The sequence below is a fragment of the Myotis lucifugus genome, unplaced genomic scaffold (assembly GCF_000147115.1).
Source record: "Myotis lucifugus unplaced genomic scaffold, Myoluc2.0 scaffold_546, whole genome shotgun sequence".
Classification (NCBI taxonomy): domain Eukaryota; kingdom Metazoa; phylum Chordata; class Mammalia; order Chiroptera; family Vespertilionidae; genus Myotis; species Myotis lucifugus.
In genome coordinates this window covers 365,208-380,676 of record NW_005871594.1, presented here as the reverse complement: position 1 = coordinate 380,676, position 15,469 = coordinate 365,208, and the positions used below count along the sequence as shown (strand labels likewise).

Sequence of the window (15,469 nt, the reverse complement as noted above, 5' to 3'; positions counted from 1 at the left end):
GAACAAAGTAGGAGGGATCTCAATACCAGATATCAAGCTATATTACAAAGCCACTGTTCTCAAAACTGCCTGGTACTGGCACAAAAACAGACATATAGACCAGTGGAATAGAATAGAGAACACAGAAATCGACCCAAACCACTATGCTCAATTAATATTTGGCAAAAGAGGCAAGAACATACAATGGAGTCAAGACAGTCTCTTCAATAAATGGTGTTGGGAAAATTGGACATATACATGCAAAAAAAAAAAATGAAACTAGACCACCAACTTACACCATACACAAAAATAAACTCAAGAACTTAAACATGAGACGGGAAACCATAAAATATTAGAGGAATCCACAGGCAGCAAAATCTCAGATATATGCCAAAGCAGTATGTATCTTCACTGATACAGCTCCTAGGCAATGGAAACTAAAGAGAAAATAAAAAAATGCGACTACATCAAAATAAAAAGCTTTTGCACAGCAAAGGAAACCATCAACAAAACAACAGGAAAGCCCACTGCATGGGAGAACATATTTGCAAATGTTATCACCGATAAGGGTTTAATCTCCAACATTTACAGGGAACTCATGCAATTTAACAAAAGGAAGATAAACAACCCAATCAAAAAATGGGCAATGAACCTAAATAGATACTTTTTGAAAGAAGACAGAAGAAAGGCCAAGAGACATATGAAAACATACTCTAAGTCACTAATCATCCGAGAGATGCAAATCAAAACGACAATGCGGTACCATCTCACACCTGTCAGAATGGCTATCATCAACAAATCAGCAAATGACAAGTGCTGGCGAGGATGCGGAGAAAAAGGAACCCTCATTCACTGCTGGTGGGAATGCAGACTGATGCAGCCACTGTGGAGAACAGTATGGAGTTTCCTCAAAAAACTAAAAATGGAACTCCCACTTGACCCAGTGATCCCACTTCTAGGAATATATCCCAAGAAACTATAAACACCAGCCAGAAAGGATATATGAACCCCTATGTTCATAGCAGCACAATTCACCATAGCTAAGATTTGGAAACAGCCTAAGTGCCCATCAGCAGATGAGTGGATTAAAAACTGTGGTACATCTACACAATGGAATACTACACTGCGGTAAAAAAGAAGGAATTCTTACCATTTGCAACAGCATAGATGGACCTGGAGAACATTATGCTAAGCGAAATAAGCCAGTCAGAGAAAGATAAATATCACATGATCTCACTCATTTGTGGATTATAATCAACAACATAAACTGATGAACAAAAACAGATCCAGAGACAGAGAAGCATCAATCAGGTGGTCAAACCTCAGAGGGAAGGTAGGGGAGGGTGGTGACCTATGTGCCAGCATATAGGTCGAACGATAGTCCTGCCATACAGGGGTGTGACGGCATGACAACAGGGGGGTGAGGGCATGAGTGGGGGGAGGGGGGGCAATGGGGGAATAAGGACACATATGTAATACCTTAATCAATAAAGATAAATAAATAAATAAATGAATGAATGAATAGAAAGAAGGGAGGGAGGGAGGGAGGGAGGGAGGGAGGGGCAGATAAACAATCCAAACATGGCAAAATGTTAACAATTATTGAATCTCCATGGAGAGTATATAGGGTTTGTTGTACTGGGGTTTTTTTCCCCCAATTCAACATATATGAAATTTTTAATAATAAAAGTTATGAGGGATAAGAGAGAAAACCATTTAAAAAGCATTTAGCTTAACATTCATATAACATCCTGAGAGTGTCAGGATCTGAGCACTGGCAAGCAAAGCCTGTGATAGTGGAAATTGTTGCTCCGTGACAGGAGGGCAATGTGGTAATGTCTATCAGGTTTTGAAGAGCACCTATCCAGGGATGCTCACTGGTAGGAATCTGTCCTGAATACCCCTCCATGTGAAATGACATATACACTACATTATTCTTTACAGCATTACAGGTAATAGCAAAACACTGGAAATAGCCTATCCATATGTGTATCAGTCCAGATTGGTTTCACAAATTACAGCACAGACCATGAGTCAGCATGCAGCTTTTAAATGATCTACTCAAGAAATATGAGCGCTCTTTGGGAATTGGTATGAAAGATGACCATGTCATAATTTACATTTAAAAAAAATCAAGGTACAGAATAATGTGGTTGAGTAGCTGGAGATACAAGGAATGGGAGACTTTGTTTTCCTGTGTACTTCTTCCTGTACCTCATGAATTCTGTACCATAGACAGACAGAATGTATTCCAAAAATTTCTCAAGTAGTGATTGACTGTAGCTGTAATGAACTCTTCATATCTCCATGCTTTCATTACCAAACCTAATTACAGTGGAATTACAGTTCACCTGGGAATTAGGGGATGAAGTCAGTGCATACGGTGAAAATAGCACATAGTAAAAACTGGCCTTAAATATATGCCATACTAGACCCGCACACCATCTCAAAAATTCCAACACAGCTCATTTTCACTCCAGCACATGAACAGTTCACTGTTTCTTCCACTGACTGGTGGATAAAATATCTGGCTAGCACTCAGGCCTCATATGATGTTTAAAAATGTGTGTCTTAAAATACCATACTCACACTCATCACAGCTCGGTGAGAAGCACTGGGGAACTGAGGCTGAGGGAAGAGCAGATTTCCATTCCTACCTCACTCTTAATCCAGAACCTTCACTGTTTAGGTTATTTTTCCCTTGTTTTTATCACCAGATGCAGAGAATTGAATTTGCATAAATGCACAGAAGATGTATAGCTATAACATGGAGTTTAAAAAAAACACAACCATTTCAAAAACAGTACCTCTATCAATTAAACAAACCATTACAGTGGAAAAGAAAACCACAACCCAAGCCAAATGGACTCACTTGCTGACTGGAAACAGGTTGACCAGAATTCCCGGGTCAAGATGGAAAGAAGAGAGTGATAACCAACCCCTTGGCCAACATCAAATATGATCTTATGACCTGAGTTGCAGCCCATTCCTTTAAGGTGGCATTCCCATAGCAGGATACACACATTCCTCAAGCTGTGCTCTGAGTAACCTTACAACTCTGGGTAAACTCAGCTACCACTGAGGCTAAATAAAAACTCTCACATCTTTCTATCCCTGCTCTCTCTGGTGAATTCCAGATCAATATTCCTACTAGATACTTCTCCTCCTAGAGGATTCACCATTAGGCAACTCAAATTCATCATAAACTGAATTCATTCTTTCTCTGCTCTTCTAGTATTCCCTATCTTGGAAAAGAAAAAAACATATATCTTAGTGCCCACGCCAAAATCTACAATTTATCCTCTATTGCATCTGTGTCCTACTCTTATAAGCAATCTCCAAGTTCTGTAGATCCTACCACCTACATCTCTGTTAAGTCCACCCTCCCCCATCACGCCCACTGTCAATGCTTTGGTTCACCTTCATCATTGATCATTTGAACTAACTGGTCTCACTGCCTTGGTCTCCTCCATCCATCTTGCATACACCTGAAAAGCTAGCGGCCAAATACAAATTCAGTTCTGTTACTCTTTCTACTTTGAGAACAGAAGGAGCAATAACAAGTCCCAAAGTAATGATGTAGTAAACAGAAAACAAGCACATTTAATAACATGATGTAATACAAAGAGCATGTGTCACCAGGTGTACCTTTTATGAGTACGTTCCTATTCTACCCCATACTTTAGGACCAAATTAAATAAGCTAATATGCATTTCGATAGAAAGAGGCTACAGGGAAGCAAGGAAAATTCAGCTGCCTTCGTAAGTCCCAATAAACACAAAATGGACCACAGCAGTGATAAAGGCACCTTACGGAGAACAAAAGGCTTCCCAGACCGAGAAGTCAAGAGTGCATTCAAGTTGAATTTATTAGCAGGTCTAAAAACGAATGCCTAATCGGAAAAGATTCTGGAAAGTAAAAGCAAGCAGGGAGGCTGAAAGAAGAGGTTCTGCCACAGGGAAAACCACCCATCCCTAAAGCAAGCGGAATGAGGCTGTTTCCGTCCCCGTCCAGGAAGTGTCTCACTCCCCTGGCGCGTCCATGCCAGCTAGGCTGCCTGACTACGCTCTGACCCGGTAGGTAAAGTCTACCTACGTGAAGAGAGAACATTCCAGTCATTTGGCTTGAGTCTCAGGTACCTCTTGTGTCTTCGTTGAAAAAATTAAACCAGAATATTAACTAGAACCAAGTAAGCAAATCTACTTATCAGAAAAGTTTATATTAAATTGCCAACAAGCACATATCATTATAAAATAATAAACTGGAATTCTGGCTTTCCACATCAGTCTCGCACAGCTGGTTAAGGTAAGCCCACCCCTGGATAACAGCCGCTTTGAGCATGCTGACCGGATCCGATTTCTAAGGATGTTAAACCAAGGACCAGACCGAAGATGAAGGCAAGTTCTAAAACTGCACATGTGGCTTTTTAAATGTAAATTAAAATTAAAAACTCAGTTCCTCGGATATAGAAACACATTTCCAAATAGCCCACTGTGGCTAGTCGCTACCATACTGAACAGCACAGACACTGAACATTGCCACTGTCACCACAAGTTCTCTTGGACAGCACTGCTCTGGAAGGTAACCTGAAGCAACCCGACTGTGAGCCCTCTTGGGAAACAGCCTGATAGCTGGTCCCGATGGCTAACAGAATCGGAGTGTAGAGGAGGTAAGAGATACTCAACAGCAATTGTTTCCCTTCCCTTTGCAATGATTTCTTCACGTCAGAATGTACAGTTTAGACTTCAGGATTTGTGCCCCTCTTTTTATCGCTGGATGATAGTCTAAACTAGAGGCAGAACAGCAGAGGTTAGAAGCATATTCTCTGAAGCCAGACTGCCTGGAAACATATCTCATCTTTGTCTCTTACTAGATGTGTGACCTTGAACGTTTAACTGCTCTATGCTTCAGTTTCCTCATCAGTAAACACAAATAATGGTACCCACCTCACTGGGTTACTATGAAAATAAAATGAGTTTAGACATAGAAAGTGTCTAGAATTGTGCTCAGTACAGAGTCAGTGCCCAGTAAGTATTAACTGCTATTGTCTCTACCACCACCACCACCCTGATAGCTCTTCAGATGACAAGTGATAAAAATGCTCACCTAGGAGACATGCTAGCAAATATAAAGAATTAAACTAGAAGAAGGATCACAAAGTCAGAGTGTCAGCTTACGATAAAAAGAACTTTTTAAAGATTAAAGTAACCTGGAGAGAACATTAAGTACCAAAAAAACTCATGTTGTCAAGAGAGTTGCCTGACAATGTCTTACTTGTAAGGCTAACAAACCAGAGGTCCAAAAGAAGTCTGCATAATAAGCTACTGAGCTATTTAAATAACCAAAAACAACTAAAGAGGAACCGAAATAAAAACAAGTTTGAGTTCACTGGACCAAATGATACTTCCCTGTATAGAACTGTTGTGACGTTTAAATCATTGCCTCTCTCATACTCCCTCCGTTACCTTTGTGTTTGCTTGACGGACTGACTGAAGATTTTCTAATTTTCTCATTAAGCGGGGAGAGCACCAGATATAATGAAAATACCGTCCCACACAATGACCGACCCTGTGTTCTTTCTAGTGGAAACCTATTGTAAAACCTTGCTCTTGCGGAGAGGCAATTTGAAAACCCAAAGCTGAAGTACAAGCTTCAGCAAATGTAGTCAGGCGGGGAGGCACATACACAGCCCCATTTACTTGCTGTAGGACCCTGGGCTACTTGCACTTCATGCTTATGGTCTTCATGTCACCATCTGTAAAATACAGGTACAGCATGTGCCAGCTGAATAAGAAATAGCACATGCCTACAACAGTACCTGGCACTTAGCAGCTGCTCAATAAACAGTTGTCCCAGTTAATAACTCTTCCTGAGAAGACCCTCCAAGAGTCCTGAGAATAAAAGACTACTTTACGTGGTAACTACAGAAACTATTTTGACCAGGTTTTAACTATGAGTTATGAGATAATGCCCCAAAATTATCATTTATTGTCCATATTTTACAAGCTATTCCTTAAGCAAAATTCCCTGTAGGACCATTACCATAAACCATTCAAGCCTATAATAAAAATAACTGCACTTCTTATGTTGCAACAAAGTTTTTACTAGCGCTTCTGCCACATGCACCTTCACTAATCCACATCCAAGCACAGGCACTAAGCACACGTAGCTAACATTTCTTCCTTTCCCTATGAATGCAACAAGTAAAAAAAAAAAAAAGTTTTTAAGTTTCTTTCAGAAAGTTGAGTTCCACACAACAAAACAATACAGGGTAATTGCTTACCTGGACAATATTTTGTACTTCAGATCCACCAATCCAGAATGAATGGGGGGTTCCCTTTCAGACTAGTCTGAGAAAAGACAGCAGTCAAGCAGCTTCCAAGATCCTTTCCGTTTACTGTATCCAGCTTTCTTCAACAAAATCCCAAACATGCACTTCGGTAACTGTTGAAAGACAGAAAGCAATCCATACACCCACCATGGCACCAGTGGCACAGGACAGCCACCAAGAAATGGAAGGAAGGGTAACGGAGCGGTGGATCTGAGGCACAGTTACAACCCCTGAGGAAGCTATTTGGCATAAAAGGTCTGCAGCAGCATTCCTCGCCTCTGAGCTGAGAGAAGTGTAAGAAATTCTACATGGCAAAGGCTTACATCCCTAATATCAATATTTACTCTGATAAATAGCACGCAATTTCCAAATGCGAGCAGCTAACTGGTTACACTATCATCCACAGAAACTGTGCCAGACCATTCAGCTACAATGAACTTCTTTCTCCATTTTCTAAGACAGCTCCTCCACCATTACAAAGTTTGTCAGCCAAAACTAACCATCAGGGAGGGCTCAAATACCTCCCATTAAAGATACCTACTTAAGCACCTAACAAGAAATCTTTTCGTTTGCTACATAAGACATCAAATCTACACATTACCCAAATCTTCAACCCTCAAATAAAATATGGGCTTTTTAAAACACATGGCATAATTTTAAGAGTGTACTTTGATTCAATAAAGGTCAATCCCTACAATAGGCAGTCACTGAGTAAACTAGGGGAAATAGTAAAGAACACTAATAAATCATTTACTAGCTGACACCTTTAAAAACATAAGCCCAGTCCACATTTTATGAGCATTCTTTTACTACACACCAACTTTTCCATTAAACTGAAATTCTAAACAAACTGTAAGGGACAAAGAGAAAGGCATTCAACAGAAGGACATAGATAAACACTTAAAAATCAAAGACTGTGAACTTATTGCACACAAATTTTCTACTTCAATTGCCACACTATTGCCAAAATATTCCTGCAGTAATTAAAATACCTAGCTTTATTGAAGGACTACTAATGGGCCAAGCCCTTTACAGTCATTACTCGTTTAATTCTCAAAAAAGATGAGAAGAAATAACTTGCCAAACTCCCACATCTACTAGTTAGTACGGCCGAAGCCCTTTTTCGCAGAGCACAGCTGCACCCAAGTCCAAGGATTAGGAAGGCCAAGATTCCGGAGCAGATGAAACGAAGCTTTCCTCTCAAAGGTCCCTAAGTTAATTAACACCAATGGAGAACTAAAACAGTATAGAAGAGGAAATATTTCAGCCTAGCTGAACGAAAATACAACTGAACCAGATGAGCCATCCTGAACAGCTAATTCCCGAGGTCTTGCCACTTAAGAAAGCATTTCATTAACAAAGAGCCATGTAATTCTAAGGCCTACAGTATTAACGTTAAAACAGAACACAGTGTAATGTTGACCGACTAGTCTTTGTTTATAAGCAAAGACTGTGTCTCTGACCGAGAATCTCAAATCTAGTTGAAACTGAAGAATTTTTAAATTCCTAGGTTTGTTCATAAATCATAGGCAATGACTAAAGATGTTTGGATTTTTCAGGTTGTAGGCAAAGCAAGTGAAGTGACTGAAATACCAGTCGATGATTAACCTCCCCAGAATAATCAGATGGAAATATCTTAATACCCAAAACTTAAAAGATATCACATACTAACTAGTAAGTAAAATCTCAAGAATGAGTGCTCAGATTTTTCCCATTAAGTGAGATTACTCTGGAGCCAAGGAATATAATAGCAGCCCCGATTTGATAAAAGCAGCTATAGTGAGCTATGGTTAGTAGCTAACTACTAAGGCAACATAACAGGAGTCTGCTTTTCAAAGTGTAACTTAGTGCTGCAACAAATATGCTGAACAACTGTAGCAAAACACAACCAGGACAATTTGGCTAAGGAACTCCTTTCTGAACCTCTAGAATTGCCAGGCCTTTTCCCTGTGTTAGGGAGTTAATTTTCCCCTCTTCCCTTCAAATGAACATTTACTGAATGCCTAATGGGTGGAAGGGCTTAGGCTAGAGCAGCCCTATGTACTGCCTGCGGGCCAGATCCGGCCCGTTTGAAATGAATAAAACTAAAAAAAAAAAAAAAGACCGTACCCTTTTATGTAATGATGTTTACTTTGAATTTATATTAGTTCACACAAACACTCCATCCATGCTTTTGTTCCGGCCCTCCGGTCCAGTTTAAGAACCCATTGTGGCCCTCCAGTCAAAAAGTTTGCCCACCCCTGGGCTAGAGACATAAAGATCAATAGCTGCCAGACCAGGAGTGTAAAGACTGAGGCCCCCCTGTCCTCTGCCCCTTCCTCTTTGAGTCCCCAAGTGACCTTTCACAGAACCAAATGTATTTTATTATTAGTTCTCACAAGTGGGTAAGTGTTCTCAATTTAACTCTTAAAAATGTAAAAATTACTCAAGTTCCTTTTTTCTCAGTAGTAGAACTCTCATTTAATTCTCCTTTTCCTTCTGTGAACCAGAAGCTTGCTATTAAGAGAATGGTTCCTATATTCATTACACTTATAGTATTTGCACATCTCTGTACTCACAGACTTTTACATGTTAATGTCCCATGGTTTCTACTTCACAGCTCGAAAGCGTTCATTGTTAACTAACCCTGAGAGGGAATGTCCTGAAATGCTTCCTGCTGACATCACAGAACTCTGCAATCTTTGAGTTTTGTTAAAATAATAGTAAGATCCAGGTTAGAGATACCCTACTGGACTGTCAGGTCCCTGGTTTGTCTCTCATTTGCCTACAAAGACAAACTTCCTGTTAGGCAATTGTGATTAGCAGAAACTTAACTGAGGGGAACAAGCACATTCTTGACCAACAGGTTTTCCCCCTTTGTCAACTAATTCAATGAACAACTCAAATGCAACTCAGGAGGAAATCTTGTATGAAACTCACTGCTTAGTCTGTTAAAGGTCAAATCATCAGCTTTGCTAAAACAAGAATCAAAAATCCTAAACCATTCAAACGTAAATCACAATGTTCGATGTCAATGTGACTAATCACCAGTCTCTTTCTACCTGAAAACCCCAACAGGATTTCTCTGAGGTTAGAGTGCAGGTCTAATTGTGTCTAAGTGGTAGTTCTTAGTCATTTTAACAGTACTCCCCAGATTTCCAAGATAATACTGATTCTGTATGATTTCATCATTTTCCCCCAAAATGGCTAAAAACAACTGAATTTTAGGCCTCTGGAAAGCTTCACAAATAAATAGATGCACAACTCGGGGGGAGGGGGTGCAAACCTCTTCACACCAACTACCTTGACTGTCCTTCACAAAATACAGTCCCTGTACTTACCTGTGGGGGTGTTAGTATGGCAGGCAGGTGCTGAGACAAGCCTCACCTACTATCTCATACAATCCTCCCAGGAAGTCGAAACAATACCTACATTTTCTTATTCTTCCAGATAATAAATTCACACCGCAGAAAGGTTAACTTTCTTCAGGTCACACAGCTGGCAAGAGACAGAGCCGGGCTACAAATCAGGTGTCACTCTCAAGCCCACACCCTTTCTGCTACAGCATGCTTCCCTAAGGTCACAGAACCTCAGAACTTATCGACTGGCGAGTGCACGTCAACAGATAAGAGAGGAATCTGGGTTTCCTCAATACTCTATCAACCACACTCGGGATGTGCAGATATCAATGTGTATCTGTGTCAAGTGCTGTAAATATGGTGAAAATGTCTATGGATGTCTGTGACACACCACCTTCCTCTTCCCCTTACGTCTTTTCTCCTCTATTCATCTCCACCCTTGGCTTAAGGTTATCAAAAGGAAATCTTAAAAAGGTTTCGCAACAGGAAGAAAACAAACAAAAACCTAACCTTGCCTCAGTGGTTGAGTGTCGACCTATGAACCAGGAGGTCACGGTTTGATTCCAGGTCAGGACTCATGCCCAGGTTGCAGGCTCGATCCCCAGTGTGGGGCATGCAGGAGGCAGCCAATCAATGATTCTCTCTCATCATTGATGTTTCTCTCTCTCTCCCTCTCCCTTCCTCTCTGAAATCAATAGAAATATATTTTTAAAAAAACACACCTAACAATTTAAATTAAAAAACATCTACACACCTAAGTTCTAAGCATTATGAAGTATTCAAAGGACAATAAGACAGAGCCACTGAACACAATCACAGGCTTTTATAACAAACAGGAAGGTATGGTTAAGTATTTTAAGCGTTAGGAACAGATTATTATGAGAATTAGTGATATAGGTGAGAATTTTCAGAAAAGATGGTTAAGATATAGGCAGACAGCAATAATGCATGTAAACAATCAACCAAAAAATTCAATGTAACATTTACCAAACACCTACTACAAGAAGGCACTGTGAGGAGTTTGTTTATCATTTAATAGAGAACACAAACAGGAAACTAGAATACAAGCCCAGAATATGTGAAGCGCCACAAAATAAATGCAAAAAGCCAGAATTTATTCATTTCATTTAATAATGACTATCATGTAGGCCAGCGGTCGCCAACTGGTGGTCCGTGAGGTCCGAAAGCTGGCGACGGCTGATGTAGGCAGTGCTATAGGTAAGAAACCAGTGGTATCTGCCACCATAACATACATTGACATCAGAGGTGACATCTAGATTGTTTTGAAGGGACAGGACTTTATTAGCATGGGTAAAAGAGAGGATTGCTGAAATCTGACCTAAGCCAGTTTAGCCAGAGAGCCAGCTATTAGGTCCTTCCCATGACATTAGCCTTCAATACATGGGCGTAGGTCAGTTCACATTGGTGCTCACAGAGGAAACAGTGTGAGCACAACTCAGGTCCTTCATGCTTTGGCTGGAAAACGGTCTGAGGGATGTGGGAAGAAAAGCCAGGAGGGAGGCTGGAACTGGAATTAATAGGACTTGAAATGCTTGCTTTCCCTTAAAAGTGTAAATATCACCAGATGGAACTCAGGATCCCAGACACCTCCCAGCACAGAAAGTTTGTTTCTAGAATTCATAGAATCAAACAGCACGACTCAGAGGGACATGTGTGCTATTCTGTGAACCTATGTAATGGGCTCCTGTGCCAACTCTCTCAATCCTCAGGGTATAGCATCAGGGGTCAAGAGTGCCAAGACTTGGGTGCTGGGTCATGGTTTGTTTGTTTGTTTGTTTTTGTCAAATCTGAAAGGACATGTTACCTACTTCAAAATCGGGGGCAAAAAATAATATATGTGAGCCACAGCCTCTTGAGGCAGGTCAATGAGGCCTATGAATATGTATATTGTTTATTTCATTTGAACCCCACTTAAACATTACTTTGTCTATTTAATCTGCATTTGGAAAATCAGCACACAGCTAGACTCAGGATCCCATTTCTTAAAGGAGTTACTAAACAACCCACTTTCTCTACTTAGAAAGCCAACAACAGGAAGGGAGAAAATCCAAAAAGAAAAAAAAAGGAAATGCTCCAATATCTTCACTTGTTTCTTTCATCTCCATGGCCTTGTGGCCCTTCTTCAACAGCTCTAAAAAAGCATCGATATCACACCGATGCATTTTACTTATATTACTATATTCGAGAGAGAACAAGGAATGGCTCACTTAAGGTCCCTTAGCAAAGAGGGGAACCATTCAACAGCTAACAAGAGAGTACAAACTGCCCGTTACTGATGTAAAGGTTGGGGAAGGGATGAGTTCACACCCACAGAGGAGGCAGAATTATCTTCCTAATCTTTTAGCATCAACTTCTGCCATCTTCTAACAGAAGATTATCCATCTTTCTCTTCCAGTTAGCAGCTCTGTGAGTGCTTTCTAGTAATGAGGGCTTCATATCCTAACTCAGGTGTTAATAAATATCATGTGATACATATTCACAACTCTCATTTTTTCCAGTGAAGTCCACTGCACTAGACATAGCCCGGTGAATTTGATATATTTTAAAATGGTTACTATTTTTCTACCTCATCCTATATAATAAAACCCTAATATGCAAATCGACCGAACGGCAGAATGACCGGTCGCTATGACGCGCATTGACCACCCGGGGGCAGACGCTCAACTCAGGAGCTTCCCCCTGGTGGTCAGTGTGCTCCCACAGGGGGAGCGCCACTGCAGGCGGGCAGTAAGGAGCAAGGGGTTCCGGACTGCAAGAGCCCTGGACTGCAAGAGGGATATCTGACTGCTGGCTTAGACCCCATCCCTGGCCAGCAGGTGGACATCCCCCAAGAGGTCCTGGACTGTGAGAGGGTGCAGGCCAGGCTGAGGGACCCCCTTCCTGCCCCAGTGCATGAATGTGGTGCACCCGGCCTCTAGTCCTATATGATAAAAGCATAATACGCAAATTGTCCCCTCGACTAGGAGTTCGTCTGGGAGTTCAAGCAGGGGGCAGAGCCAGCCGGGGAAAGGGAGGGAGGCCCTGGTCGGCAGCCACTAGGGACCCTACCAGTGCACAAATTTCGTGCATTGGGCCTCTAGTTAATAATAATAAAGCTGATTTTACCAAATCCAGAAGTTTGAAAAACAGTCCCATAAACAAGGTGTAGTATTGGGCCAATATAAGGTCATAAAAGTTATTAGGTGGCTAAATTATTCACCATCAGCAATTGTAAATATAATTGTCACAATCAAGAGTATATAGTTGAGCACTGGCTGGTGTGGCTCAGTTGGTTGAGGGCCATCCCATGCACCAAAAGGTCTCCGGTTCCATTACCATCAAGACACATGCCTGGGTTGCAGGCTCAATCTCCACTAGGGGGTGTGCAGGAGGCAGCCGATCAATGATTCTCTCTTATTGTTGATGATTCTATATCTCTCTCCCTCTCCCTTCCTCTCTGAAATCAATAATAATATATTTTTTAAAATAAATAAAAGTGCAAGGAAAAAAGGAGAGTCACAAAGAAAGAAAGTAGAGGGATGAAGATTAAGACGTTGGAGACAGCCAAGAAGTCCGTCTCCTTACTTTAATATAGCAAGCTCTGAAACACCAAATGGAAGTTATCCTGTTAACCATTAAGTGCCAAACTGGTACAGGCAGCACAATCACAAATATTTGAGCACTGAAGCTGACTCATAAAAATCTAAAAATATTTCATACTTTAGGCTTTCAAAATAGCATAAGCTTAACCCCTTCCCCTCCTTCAATCATGTTCTTTGGAAGCCAATGTAAAAAATATTTTGAACCTACTTCTGAAAACTGTAATTAAAATGTGGTGAACACAGAAAGCCACATGCAATTAGATTTTAAGGCTTCATCATTCCTACATCTGATCCTGGATTTACTGGATCAGTTAAGTAGCTGTGCTGTCTACTACACTAAAATAAATACATATATGTTTATGAAAAGCATTGCCTAAAAGTCTTAACGGCTATCCCTTTGAGGGAATATCAAAATCTGTATATAAAAAGCCATTTTTAAAATTGATCTAGATTAACTACTAAATTCTATATTAAATTTTCTAAGAGTCCCAGATTATAATGTCTTTAAAAGGCTGACATATCTTTTCTGACCAGAGACAAGCACAATCTTGTAAAATCAAGACGTTTTTAAGTTCTGAGCATAAAAAGACAGTAAATTTAGGCTGAGGACTTTTTTAACCATACACCAGGAAACACTAAGCAGATTACACTGTGTTTCTTATAATTCTTTTGAAAATAAAGACACTTAGTTATTTTTCAAATCATTAGAAGTGAAAGGAGCACAGAACAGCCAACGTCAAAGAAGTACCAAGACCCACGTTTTCTACTATGAAGTACTGTAAATACACCCGTAAGACGATGGACCACATTTGTCATTCTCCCGAAGACATTTTACCAAAGTAATCTACAGGGTTGCAGAATGCCAAAGGCTTGACTACAATAGCTCCATAAATTATACGGAGGAGGAAAAAATTACTTAACAAATGAAAATCAAATAAAAATCCACCAGTGACAGTATCCCTTAAAAAGCCACCACACGTGTGTGCGCGCGCGCACACACACACACACACAAATTAGAAACTACTAGAGCTTTTTTTTTTTTCATAGTACTCAAGAATGCTGGAGAAGTCTAGTCCTGTGAATTAGGCAAGGGGCAGCAACTATTAAGCGGCCTCCCTATTGACGCTACTGTACTTCCATTTTTATAACATGCTTCTCCACTCCCCAGACACCATCGTCCACGGAAACCACGCAGCCCTCCATCAGACTTTCAGTGTCACCATTTATTATTTATAGCGTTCAATGGGGGAAGTGGATCTGATGTCACCGACCCTACCCGGTGGAATCACTGACTCAATGAGCATTTTTCACGCTGGAGACCTTCTGGCTGGAAAAACATGCGGCTGGGTTAAGCACACTCTTTCACCTTTCCCCTCGGCCCTCCCGGGGTGGAAGCTGTTACCGTGTCGGGAGAGATACAAAGAAACTGTCAAGGTTTCCACAGGAAGAAACCCCGGGGCTTGTCCATTTGTTGAGGCACTGACTTCCTCCCCAGCCCAGTCTGATTTCCCTAACGTTCAAATTGGCAGGTAATAAGCTGCCATGTTTTATTTCTCCCACCCAATCATCCACCAAGTAGCCAATCTCTCATGGTCCCGTTTCTAAAATAAAAAATAAAAAAAAAATAAAAACCCTTCCGGCTCCAAGTCCTAAGGGGGAAAGGGATGGGGTGTCCGCGGGGACGAGGTCTGGTCTGGCTAGAAATGGTTTTTAACAGAAGAGTGATCGCTCCCCCAGGGGCTGAGGATTCTCTTTTTTTTTTTTTTTTTTTGGAGAAGAAAGAACAGGCGGGCGGCAGTCATGAGGACAACCCTCCCCCCCTCCTCCCCAATTTCCTAAAGCGGCTCTGGCAACGTGAAGTTACTCCTGGGAGATGGAACCCAGAGTACCTGGGGCCTCGCTATGCAAACCTCCCTCTCGGCCCAGTAGGAAACCCTTTGTCCGAGAAGCCGGACATCACCGAGGTCCGGGAAAGAGGCCCTTCATCCGCCACAGCCTCACACCCCGGAGCTTCCCACCCCCGCCCCGCAGGGCCTATCCCGGCACCTACACGGCTCTAGGCTGGGGAGAAGGTGGGAGACCCCTGCTAGGGCGCGGAGGCCCGAGGCCCTGGCCGATCTCCTCCGTCCCCCCTCCCATCACCACCTCACTCGGCCTAAGTGGGGCTTGCAAGAGCGGTGCAGGCCTGGACCGGAGAAATAGAGGAGAAAAAATAAATC

The 15,469-nt window shown here is 41.5% G+C and overlaps 1 protein-coding gene across 9 annotated transcripts in view; it reads right to left on the bottom strand.

Moving 5' to 3' along the window:
- FBXW11 (F-box and WD repeat domain containing 11) overlaps window positions 1-15,469 on the bottom strand; it is a 104,333-nt gene that overhangs the window by 88,148 nt on the left and 716 nt on the right. For 4 of the 9 annotated variants that reach the window (XM_023745461.1, XM_023745463.1, XM_006104134.3 and 1 more), the window contains exon 2: window positions 6,263-6,423. The exons of the other annotated variants lie outside the window; for them this stretch is intronic. The gene's annotated coding sequence lies outside the window, so the exon portion shown is untranslated. The remainder of the gene's footprint in view (window positions 1-6,262; window positions 6,424-15,469) is intronic. 9 annotated transcript variants of the gene reach the window in all.